Source organism: Macrobrachium nipponense, chromosome 12 (genome assembly GCF_015104395.2).
Source record: "Macrobrachium nipponense isolate FS-2020 chromosome 12, ASM1510439v2, whole genome shotgun sequence".
In the NCBI taxonomy this organism is placed as follows: domain Eukaryota; kingdom Metazoa; phylum Arthropoda; class Malacostraca; order Decapoda; family Palaemonidae; genus Macrobrachium; species Macrobrachium nipponense.
In genome coordinates this window covers 57,305,439-57,318,442 of record NC_087205.1, presented here as the reverse complement: position 1 = coordinate 57,318,442, position 13,004 = coordinate 57,305,439, and the positions used below count along the sequence as shown (strand labels likewise).

The 13,004-nt window shown below is 43.0% G+C and overlaps 1 protein-coding gene across 1 annotated transcript in view; it reads right to left on the bottom strand.

Annotated features, from left to right (window-relative positions):
- The window catches only part of LOC135224816 (uncharacterized), a 451,449-nt gene extending 438,712 nt beyond the window's left edge, over positions 1-12,737 (bottom strand). Inside the window, 1 exon segment of the mRNA XM_064264139.1 lies at positions 12,526-12,737. The gene's annotated coding sequence lies outside the window, so the exon portion shown is untranslated.
- Positions 12,738-13,004: the final 267 nt, after the last annotated feature.

The following is a 13,004-nucleotide window of genomic DNA, read 5'->3' as shown; positions in this document are numbered from 1 at the left end:
TACTACAAATAGATAAGCTAATTAACTTATTTCCCTGGTTTTGTGGGTAAGTCTTATACCAAGTTTGGAGGGTAAAACACATACCAATTGGCAACACTGATAAACAATGAAGAGCACGAGAACGCCGTAGGTACTGTTTACAAGCAAACTGTTGATATTTAAGTCAGGAATCTAGTTACTTTTTCAACAACGAATATTTTCAAATTTATAATCATGAATAGTAGGGTAAAAAACCGCATGGTACAGGGGTGGACCATGTACAATCAATGTGTACAACCCCAAAAAAATGATATTGTCATGTTACAATAAAGTTTTATACATACTTACCTGACAGATATATACTTAGCTATAGACTCCGTCGTCTCCGACAGCAATTTCAAATTTCGCGGCACACGCTACCGGTAGGTCAGGTGATCTACCGCCCTGCCCTGGGTGGCAGGACTAGGAACCATTCCCGTTTTCTAATCAGAATTCTTCTCTTCCACCTGTCTCCTGCGGGGAGGCTGGGTGGGCCATTAATCGTATATATCTGTCAGGTAAGTATGTATAAAACTTTATTGTAACATGACAATATCATTTTATACATTCAACTTCCCTGCCAGATATATACTTAGCTGATTAGCACCCATTGGTGGTGGGTAAGAGACTGCTAACTACTGAAATAGACAGGTAAACAACATGTTGTAGGTATTAATAAACCTTGGTTCCTACCTTATTAGGCTGAAGACTTCGCGGCTACTGCCTTGGAGTCTGCTTAGCCTCAAGAGCCTCAGCGAGATATTGATCTATGGCTAAGAGTTCTTGTGGGTCATGCCAATGGGGTCTTATCCACTTACTCGGCAGAGCCTAAAGGCCTTTGTCATTGGGTGCTATTCCACTAACATGACAATACACCTTGTTCAAGGAGCACAACACCGATCCCGATCACCTGATCCTAACATCCATGTTAGTTCTAAGATTGCAAGGAGTTATCCCCGAACTCCTTACAAACAACCAAAAAACTCGAAAAATAATTACACTTTCATTTACAAAATATACAAAAAAAAAATTTGTACTCCCCTAACTAGCCATACATACCCTTGATCCCCTACCAGCAATGACACTATGCTCCCGTGCGACATCAGTGAGCTTGCTAATAGAAAACCAAGCACATATCTGACAAGAGGGTTTATGTACGATAAAACACAATATTTAAGGATCAGTCTTTGCTCCAAGACCCAGCACTGTATCTGCTGATACAAATGGACCTAGAGAGAAGCACTTCTCATAGGTCACTCTCACATCCTTCAGATAATGAGATGCAAACACTGAATTGCACCTCCAATATGTAGTCTCAATGATATTTTTTAGAGACATATTCTTTTGGAACGCCAAGGACGTTGCTACTGCTCTCACCTCAATGGGTCTTGACCTTTAGAAGACCGAAGGATTCCTCCGAGCAGTTCTTGTGAGCGTCCGTAATTACGCTTCTCACAAAGAAAGCCAAGGCGTTCTTGGACATGAGTCTTTTGGGGTTCTTCACCGCACACCAAAGACCTTGTTGACAAGCTCCCATCTGTCTCTTCCTCTCTAAATAATATTCAAGAGCTCTCACTGGACAGAGAGACCTCTCTATCTCTCTGCCTACGAGGTTAGATAGGCCTTTTACCTCAAAACTTCTGGGCCACGGTTTTGACGGGGTTTTCGTTCTTTGCCAGAAACATTGTCTGGAAAGAAACAGATGGCAGCATCTCTTTGAACCCCACTGTGGAATCTAGAGCGTGCACTTCGCTCGTCCTCTGGCTGTAGCGAGAGACACCAGGAATAAGCATTCCTAGTGACGTCGCGGAAGGAAGCCAGATGTAAAGGCTCGAATTTATCCGATGAAAGGAATTTCAGTACCACGTCTAGATTCCAACTAGGTGTTTCTAGGAGTAGCTGCCTTGAAGTTTCAAAGGATCTAATTAGATCGTGTAGATCTTGTTGCTTGCAATATCTAGCCCTCGATTCCTAAATACTGAAGACAGCATGCTTCTGTATCCCTTTATTGTTGAGACAGAAAGGTGTGATTCCTCTCAGAAAGAGGAAGAAATCGGCAATATTCACTATAGAGGTACTGGAGGAGGACAGCTCTGACTCTTACACCACCTCCTAAAGACTTCCCACTTGATTGGTATACTCTTCTCGTCGAAGCTCTGCGGGCTCTAGCGATAGAGCCCGCAGCCTTGCGAGAAAAGCCCCTCGCTCTGACAAGTCTTTCGATAGTCGAAAGGCAGTCAGAGAGAGACCTGGGAGGTGTGATGACCAAAACTCTCGAAGTGGGGTTGTCTGAGTAGATCTGGTCTGCTTGGAAGAGATCTGGGGAAGTCCACTATCCACTCCAATACCTCTGTGAACCATTCCTGGGCTGGCCCAAAATGGGGCTATTAGCGTCAACTTTGTGTTCTTCGAAGCTACGAACTTCCTGAGCACTTCCCCCAGGATCTTGAACGGGGGAAAGGCGTATGCGTCCACACCCGACCAATCCAGGAGAAACGCGTCTATTGCGAAGGCTCTCGGATCTTCCACTAGAGAGCAAAAGATCTCTATTCTTTTGGAGAGGAACGTCGCAAACAGGTCTATGTGAGGTCTCCCCCACAGGGACCAAAAGACTTCGACACACTTCTTCGTGTAGAGTCCATTCTGTGGGAAGGACCTGATTCCTCCTGCTCAGTCTGTCCGCTCTCACATTCTTGATGCCTTGAACAAATCTTTGTGAGGAGAGTTATGCCTCTTTCTTCTGTCCAGGTTAACAGGTGTCTTGTTAACTGAAAGAGGGAGAAAGAGTGCATGCCTCCTTGCTTGCGTATGTAAGCCAGAGCCGTGGTGTTGTCCGAGTTTATCTGTATCACCCCGCCTCTGACTATCTCTTCGAAGAACTTTAAGGCTAGGTGTATGGCCACTAGTTCCTTGCAATTGATGTGCCAGGACACCTGTTCTTTTTGTCCAGGTGCCTGACACCTCCCTTGCTCCTAACGTCGCTCCCCATCCCGACTCCGAAGCGTCGGCATATAACACTTGGTCTGGGTTCTGCAGGGCAAGCGATACGCCTTCGTTCTTTGAAGAGGAAGGATCCACCATTCAAATGATCTTTTACCTCTTGTGGAAGCGGGGAAGATGTCCGAGAGTTGTCCCGTCTTCCAACTCCACACCCCTTTCAGGAAAAACTGAAGAGGGCGAAGGTGAAGCCTCCCAGAGAGAAGAACTTTTCTAGTGAGGACAGGGTCCCCCCTAAAAGGCTCAGATAATCCCTCGCTGAACTGTTCTTTTTCTCTAAGAAGCTCGAGATTTTCGACAAACCTCGAGTGATTCTTTTCTCGCGAAGGAAAATGCTCGAAAACCCGAGAATCCATCTGAATCCCCAGATAGACCAAGCTCGGCTGGGGATCAGCTGCGACTTCTCGAGGTTCACGAGCAATCCCAGCGATTCTATCATGTTCCTTGTTACTGATAAGTCCTCCAAGCACTGAATCTCCGACTTGGCCCTGATTAGCCAGTCGTCCAAGTAGAGGGAGATGTTATTCCCTCTAGGTGAAGCCATCTTGCCACATTCGCCATCAGGTGGTGAATACTTGCGGAGCTGTAGACAGACCGAAGCACAGAGCCCTGAATTGAAAGATCTTGTCTCCTATTACAAAACGAAGATATTTCTTTGACAAATGGTGAATGGGAACGGGTGGAAAATATGCGTCTTGCAAGTCCAGAGAGACCATCCAATCTCCTGGACGAAGAGCCGACATTACTGAGGCGGACGTTTCCATGCGAAACTTCTTTTTCTGAACAAAGCGATTCAGAGCGCTTACGTCCAGAACTGGTCTCCACCACCCGATGCCTTTGGTACTAGAAAAAGGCGATTGTAAAATCCCGGGGAGTGTGGATCCTGCACAAGTTCGATGGCCTCCTTTTCCCACATTTGTTCCCACCATATGAAGGAGAGTCTTTCTCATTACGGGTCTCTGTACCTCGCTGACAGTTCCCGAGGCATAGATGTTAGGGAGGGCTGTTCTCGAAGGGGATTACATATCCCTTCTTTAGGACCGACACTGACCAAGGGTCGGCTCCCCTTTTTGCCCATACTCCTGCAAAGTTCAGGAGTCTGGCGCCCACTGGTGCTTGAAGGAGCAACAAGTCATTTGGTTTTCTTGAAGGGCCTAAAGGAAGACCTTCCTCTCTTATCAGAGCTCTTCTTTCTGGCAGGGGGACGAGCGCGTACCTCACGAAAGGGCTGCTGAGAGGACGAAGAGTCCTTCTTAATCGCCGACACTACAGGGCGTCCTTTCTTGGACGTTTGTGTTGTAAGTCTTTGTGTCGCCTTCTCAGTTAGCGAGCGAGATATATCCTTCACTAACTGAGAAGGAAACAGATGATCGATAGAGGGGCGAACAATAAAGCAGTCCTCTGGCTCGGAGAAACCCCTTTTGAAATATAGGGATCCATATACTGATCTCTTTTTAGGAGACCAGCACCAAAAAGGGAAGCCACTTCTCCCGAACCGTCCTGTACTGCCTTGTCCATGCAAGACAGGACGCTATGGAGAATCTCTGGGTTTTTAAGAAAACTACGGATCTTTAGATTTGTTGGCCAGAACTACCGAGTGACCAATCCAGAAAGTTGAACACCTCTAAAGTGACAAAAAGTCCCTTTAGAAAAGTGGTTCAACTCCGAAGTGCTCCACGTCGCTCTGACCGATCCTAAGGAGTGACGTCTAGAGGCCTCCACTAAATTGGAAAAGTCCGCATCTGCAGAGGCAGGCAGAGAAAGACCCATAGTCTCTCCTGTCCCGTACCATACAAATATCTCTTTCCATGTAGTTTGGAGGAGGCATGCAGAATACGTCTTTCCTAACTCTTCTTGTCCATCCAAGAATCTAAAGAATGGAGTGCTTCTTCATCGATATTGCAGGCTTCATTTCAAAAAGGCCGAAGATTTTGCCGTAGCCGAGTCTCGAGAGAACGAGAGAAGGAGGAGCCGCCGGACTAAGAGAATCTCCAAACTCTTGAAGCAATAATGAGGCTAAGACCTTATAATCGAGAGTCCCTCATTAGCAGGAGGTTCGTCATCAGACAACTCGTCTAAACCCTCGATCAGACGAAGGAGAAAGTTCACGTTTGGAGGGAGAGTCCTTCCAAGACCTCCTACGCTCAGAAGGAGAGGAGCTCCTATTTGGAGAAGAGTCATAAATTCCAGGAACGAGTCTCCGACTCCTGCCTTCCTCATGCTCTTGACTCTGCCTCCTGACTCCTGCCTCCTGACTCCGCCTCCTGACTCTGACTCCGGACTCCTGGCTCCTGCCTCCTGACTCCTGACTCCTGACTCCTGACTCTGCCTCTTGGCTGGCTCCTGGCTCCTGGCTCCTGCTCTGACTCCTGACTCCTGCCTCTTCCCCTGCCTCTTCCGCTCCTGCCTCCTCACCTGCCGGATGATCCACACTCCTGGCTCTTGGCTCCTGCCTCCTGGTTTGACTCCTCACTCCTGGCTCTTGGCTCCTGCCTCCTGGGTGACTCCTCACTCCTGGCCGGTGCCAGACATCTGATAGGTTCATCCAGTGTTCGTACAGGAAACCTCACCTCGAGTAGGAGTATCGATCCTGGCGGCAGATACCTCCATACGTCTGGAGGATCTTTTGATCGGAAGGGAAGAGTCTTTCCTTCTAGGAGGCTCCTTTGACAGAACTCCTACAAAAGACGAAATCTGCTCTTGCATCGCCATCATGAATCTCTTCGTAACCTCCTCTTTATCCTCTTCGGGGAGGAGGGGAAGGAGGAGGGGAGGAGTCCATTAGCCTCCACCTCCTGCCTCCTTCTCACTCTGGTTGAAAGAATGGCTCTTCTTGCCTTCTTCACTCCGAGGGAGACTCCTCAGGGAAGTTTCCTGGGCTCGAATCAATAGTCGGAGCCTTCAACTCCTCTTGAGTGGCCGAGATCGATCTGAATCCCTCCAATCACGTCTCGGAGATGAAGATCCGACGACGAAAAACACTCACGCAGGACGTCTTTTACAATAGCGATCCTGGCAGTCTGGGGTGTCACAGAAACCGCCGAAGGGACACCTGATCGGTGGGATTCTCCACAACCTCCTTTCGGTTTTCGACATTCCTTCTCCTCTGGGCATGTGAGCTTGGAAGAGGTCTAGACCTAGGAGCGTTGCTGAGCCGACCAGATGCCCCCTCCACTACACTGGGGACACTCATATCACTGTCCACTGAATAATCACTAGCCTTACCTTGTATGACAGCCATTTTGTTTTCCATCAACTTGAAGGCTGCTTTTAGATCCGCAAGTTCTTTCGCTGAATCTACAGGATCTGCAATAGGAGAAGGGGCTGCAATGGAAGGAGAAGTAGCAATACTTACCCTTGGGGAAGATCCCAAGCTAGGAATTAGTTCAGATCTCGAACTACTTAAACTTCTATAAGAAGCCTTCCTCACTCTTTCTCTCTCTAACTTTTTTAAATAATTAGTTAGATTCTTCCATTCGTTCTCACTCAAATTCTCACATTCCTTACAAGTATTAGTAAAAGAACATTCATACTCCCTGCAACCCTTGCATACCGTGTGAGGGTCTACCGAAGCTTTCGGCAACCTCACCTTACAGCCTACATTCACACAACGTCTCACAACCATTCCAGAGTCAGACATTTTTAAAGAAAATTCCAAAAATCAAGTCCACAAAACAGTCCACAAAAGCGTATGCCAATCCAACAATCCAGATACGTCACCAAAAGTCGGTCAAGAAGATCAATTGCCGGTGAAAAAAGAAAAACCAATCGAGAGGAACCAACAACAATGTTGATGGCCCGGGCGACAGAAGAATTCTGATTAGAAAACGGGAATGGTTCCTAGTCCTGCCACCCAGGGCAGGGCGGTAGATCACCTGACCTACCGGTAGCGTGTGCCGCGAAATTTGAAATTCTGTCGGAGACGACGGAGTCTATAGCTAAGTATATATCTGGCAGGGAAGTTGAATGTATAAAAAAGTACATTATAACGCGTCCTGACATCGGAGATGGGCATCAGACGCGATTTCTTTCTTGTTGGTGAGAAACGGAGCTAAAGACCTCTACTCCGGTGTCAGAACGCGTTATAATGTACTTTTCTTGGAGTTGTACACATTGATCGTACATGGTCCACCCCTGTACCATGCGGTTTTTTTACCCTATGTAAAATATTTATGCAATTCATGACCTTATACTGCCGTTTAACTATTAAATAATTATCTAGTGCACGCTTCTTCTTCTACCAAAAATCGTAGTTTCCTTAAAAAAGTAGTTGTTTACGATTGTTGTGATGGAAGTGCCCCAGCGTCTATGGGTACAAGTGGTGTGCAGATTTAACACAGGAAATGGGAAGTTTGTTGACACAAGCGACTCCGCAAACATCGAGATGGTATCGATCTTCGAAATATTGGTAGTTGTAAGTAATTATTTTGAAAGTGTATGGAGGTGGTGTGCACTGCGTAGAGCCAGACTTTTCATTACCCTCAAAGCAGTTTTGAAATCCAATATGGGGACATCCACTATCTTTCCCAGCCTTCCCAGCACTCATTTGAACAATGTCAGCATATACTATATATATGAAACGTTTATTGATCTTATTCAAAATTACAGTTGTAAACAGCACAATAAAACAACATTTTGTTGCCTATATTAATGAAAGTATGAAACTTTTTATTTCCCAGGGTCATGGTTTTGAAACTGAAATTCATTTTTACCTTGTAATCGGTGGTCTTATCCTCACTGCCATCACAACTGAAAAACTCCACAGTGTTTAATTGATTGTAATTTATACACATTTTGGTCTTAATTCACTCAAAATTGCACTTGAACCATGGCTGCGGTTCCCTGGTTCCTAAGCGCTCACTCCACAAACAAAGTTACGGGCAGCACAAGAGTACACGGTTTATGAGGTGCAAAGCTTTATTCCCTTAATTGTTTACTTTACTCATTATTTAGTTTAACTTTACTTTGTTACTTCAAAAAGTTTATTTAATCATGTCTACTATCCCTTTTTTGCAAGCAGATTAACCCCCAAAAATTATAGATATTTCTGAAGTTCATACGAGCAGACAACGGGCAAAATGACTCATTGTTGCCAATCTAGTGGAGATTCACACATACGTCGATGCATTTACAAACTGCTTCCATGAATTCTAGTTGTCATAGTAATGCAGTAATGGTAAAATTGCTCTAATATGTATATATACTACAAATAGATACGCTAATTTAACTTATTTCCCTGGTTTTGTGTAAGTCTTATACCCAGTTTGGAGGGTAAACACATACCAATTGGCAACACTGATAAACAATTGAAGAACGCAAAACGCCGCAAAGAATGCCGTAGTCCCCTTAGATAAGTTCTGGTTAGAGGTCGGGGTTTCAATTGTTGTGATGAAAGTGCCCCAGCGTCTATGGGTACAAGTGGTGTGCAGATTTATAACACAGGAAATGGGAAATTTATTGATACAAGCGACTACACAAACATCGAGATGGCGCCAATCTTCTAAATATTTTGAGATGTAGGGTGAAACATCACGACAGGCCAACCCTCATCACGGTAGACGGGTCTTATTCACTCGATATTTAATTGGTGAAACATGAATACAATTGCAACTCTAAGCATACCATTTAAAAGACTGAAGTTTCGTCAACATATTGTGATATATGAAAGCCCCATACGAACTAAAATAAGCATGTGAGCTCTTCGTAAAATATGTTGGCAGTTTTGAAATCCAATATGGCGGCTACGTTTTGCATGGACGGTTCTCATCAGTGACGCACCATCTTTCCCCAGCCTTCCCAGCACTCATTTGAACAATGTTAGCGTATGTATGTAACGTTTATTGATCTTACTCAAGATTGCAGTTGTAATCAGCACAATAAAACAACATTTTGTTGCCTATATTAGTGAAAGTATGAAACTTGTTATTCCCGGGGTTATGGTTGGAACTGAATTCATTCTTACCTTGTAATCGGCGGTTTTTATCCTTACTGCCATCACAACTGAAACTCCACAGTGCTTATTTGATTGTTATTATACACATTTTGGTCTCAGTTCACTCCACATTGCACTTTAAACCCGTTGCTGTTCCTGGTTTCTAAGCGCGCGCGCCATAAACACAATTTCGAACAGCAGACGACGACAGACGACGAAACTGCAAAGTTTTATTCCCTAAACTGTTTACTTTACTCGTTATTTAGTTTAAATTTACTTTGTTATTTAAAAATTTTGATTTAATTCATGTATATTATCCCTTTTTTGCAACCAAATTACCCCGAAAAATTACAGATATTTCTAAAGTAGATAAAATCAAATGTTTCTAACGTTTTCGTACATCTGGCTGCCGAAAACCATAGAGGAACGAATACGGAAAAGTGCAGAGGAACGACTACGTTTTTTTTTTTTTTTTTTGCTTTTTTTTTTTGCTAGCACTTTCATTGATTTCAGTCTTTATTAGTATTGAATTTCTTTAATAATCGTATGCCAGAAATAAATGTAACCTTTAATGTTTGCATGCTTTAATGTTTTGCATGCTAAGAATGGCAAAATCATCGTTGCCACATTAGTGGAGGCTTCACACATACGCCGTTCCATTTATTTATTATCCTGTTAAGCGTCCGCCCTGATGAGCTCGCTGCTAACGTACCGTCGCGCTTTTTTTGTAATCAGCGATCATAGCACTGATGATAGTTTTCAAAAGTTAATATTGATTTTTATGCTTGTTATTCATACTGTAATTAACTGTAGGAAATTCTCTTCCCTCCCTCTCTCTCTCTCTCTCTCTCTCTCTCGGAGTCCAGTCACTCGGCAAAGAAAAGTCATCTTCACTCCCGCAATTGGAAGAAAAGTTTGTATCATCACTGGAGGATTCAGAACTAGAGCTCTCATCATCAAATAGGTTATCAATATCACACTCCTCATCTAGTATTTGATTGATCTCACCTGAAGAAATATGCCTCATCTTTGGGACATTCATTGTGAAAGATGCGAAATCCAATTTGTCTCGATAAACGCCGAAGCGTATTGAAAGAAAACCAACAGGGACAGGCAGTTTTCTAGCATAAGCGACCACCAGGAAAGAGTTGCCAGGCTGGAAATAAGTTTCCCATGTGCTGAGAGTGTTACCAAATGATGTTCCTACACTTTCTATACGAGTAAAACGTATTATTACGGGGCTGACGGCTTGACAAGCACAGTTAAAGTCTTGAACGTAATATCCCGTTGAAGGCGCTACCGAGTAGATCGCGGTAAACGTATTATTACGTGGGTGACGCTTAACAGGTTATAAACTGTTTCCATGAATTCTAGTTGTCATAGTAATGCAATAATGATAAAATTGCTTTAATATTTATGTATATATACTTCCAATACATAGCCTAATTTCACCAATTTCAACGTTTTGTGTGTAGTCTTATACCCAGTTTGGAGGGTCAACACATACCGAATGGCAACAGAGAGAGAGAGAGAGAGAGAGAAAGGAAGGCGGAGGAACGAAGAAGAAAAGGGATGGCGGTGGAGGGGGGGGGGGGGGGAGGGTAGGTGGAGCTTTATACGCGTGTTCGTATCCATTTCTGATAAAGGAGTTTTTGTCTCTTGGTACAAGGACAAGTGTCGTTATTCTTTACGATTAGTGATTCACGATACCCTTATAAATTACGGCACTGGGTGTAATGCACTATAGCAAAATCTCGTTCTGTTAAGAGTGTTCGTTACAGAAATAGGTATTGCCCAAAAACGTGCTTGCACTGTCTCTGAAACCCATAGTAGACATGCTGCTTAGTTGTCAATCAAGTTTTTATAACCAAGTATTTTTTACAAGCTAGCTATTGAATAAATTTGTATTTTTCTCAGTCAAAACATATGCCCCTCAATGCTAACTTTCCTCTTTTAACGACTTTCTGGTCATTGCAAATTCGGCCCCATAATTTCTTATGGTGCGAAAACAGACAGAGGCCCATGGACCGAAAACGATTGCGTCACACTACGGCGATAATCCAGCAGTAAAACATCTTCATATATCCAAAAAGTAAATAATAAAGATATATATGCGCATTACGATTATAACAATTACATGTATAGCTGATAACAATCTGCATGAATAACTGGTAAACTGTTCTGCAATGACAGTTGAGTATAGCAATTATTTACAATAGGTACGAAAGTCAAGATGTCGTGACGTCATAATACAGAACTTAAAAGAACGTTCTAATTCAGAAAAATAATTACTTAAATTTGAGTCAGAGTCGAGTTACTTTTTCAATAACAAATATTTTCAAATTAATCATCATATATGTAAAATATTGATGTTTTACTACTTATTTAAAAATTAGCTAAGAGCACGCTTCTTCGTCATCTTCTACCAAAACAGCTGTTTACTCCTGGCTTGTTGTTGGTGAGAAATCGTGTTTCGATTGTTGTGATAAAAGTGCTCCAGCGTCTGTGGGTACAAGTGGTGTGCGGATTTATCACAGGAAATGGAAAGTTTGTTGACACAAGCGACTCCGTAAACATCGAGATGGCGTCAATCTTCGAAACATTTTTAGTTGTAAGTAAAAATTTCTAAAGCGTTTTGGTGAGATTTCCACTGCCGTGGGGCGCATTTTCAGTACCCTCTGTTTAAAATCTTTAAATTTGGCCTTAATTTCTAACTTTGGAGAAAATACTTACTTCGAAAGGAGAGTAGAGGTCTTTAGCTCCTTCTCTCACCAACAAGTCGCGACTGATGCCCATCTCCGGTGTCAGGACGCATTATAAGTACTTTTTCGGAGGGTGGCCTGCCGTGACCATCGGTGAGTTGGGCCAGTCCATGCGGTTGTTTACCCTAAGTAAAAATTTTGAAAGCTTTCTTGGGTTGTGGGCACTGCATTGGCCACCCTTTTCATTACCCTCTGTTTAAATCTTAAAATATGGCCTTAATTTCTAACTTTGGAGAAAATACTTACTTCGAAAGGAGAGTAGAGGTCTTGAGCTCCTTCTCTCACTACCAACAACTCATGACTGATAACTTTCTCTGGCGTCAGGATGGGTTAAAAGTACTTTTTCGGAGGGTGGCCTAGCCGTGGTAGTCGGTCAGTTGGCCAGTCCATGCGGTTGTTTACCCTAATTCAGGATACTGGATGTGCTAGTTATTCTTTGGGAAAGTGATCACGCAATGGTAGTGTCCGCCCGTCTGCACAGCAGTGTTTTACCCTAATTTGTAAGTACCTACAGTTCAATGAAAAGGATACACAGAAAATATGGATTTCCAGAAATTTTGGGGGGTAGGCAAAGGTTAGCTTACTTATGCCTAGTACTCTTATCCACGACATACTATAATGCTTCGATTTTGGTCACGTTTACTGAAAATGACAAACTACCGTGCAAATTGTCAGCATTTTCCTTGGGCTAAAGATAGCCTACCGGACAGGCTTCATTACTGGGTATTGCTATTCCCCTGCAGCACCAACGAAAACCTAGCTAAAACATAACAAATAATTACATCGCAAGCTGAATAAACGCTGACTGAAACTTACTTATTCTTATGGCGAAGGTAGACTTATTGAACACCACTGATATCAAGTCTGAACAATAATATAACACGGAACACTGATATCAAGTCTGAACAATAATATAACACGGAACAACGATTTGTCCGAACTTTACCCAGTTGGCGCGAAAATTTGTTTACATCATGATAACCTTCAGTTGACGTCCGCACAGTTCAAGGGGCGATTTTAGGCTTGGTTTCCACCTATAACTTTATTATAATTCCATTTTTAAAATTCACCAATACAAAAGCAACATAATTTTTGATAATTAGTTTTATTTAAAATTCTAATAAAATAAAACTTTAATATTTTCATCACACAATGCTTTCAGAATACCACTAATCAAGTCATTGTATTAAAACTTTTGAAGTGAACAAGACCACATGGAAACAAGTTCTGTACAATTGAACGCATTATGCCAATGGATACATTTTAAAAAAGAATTCGAACCACCCACACAAATG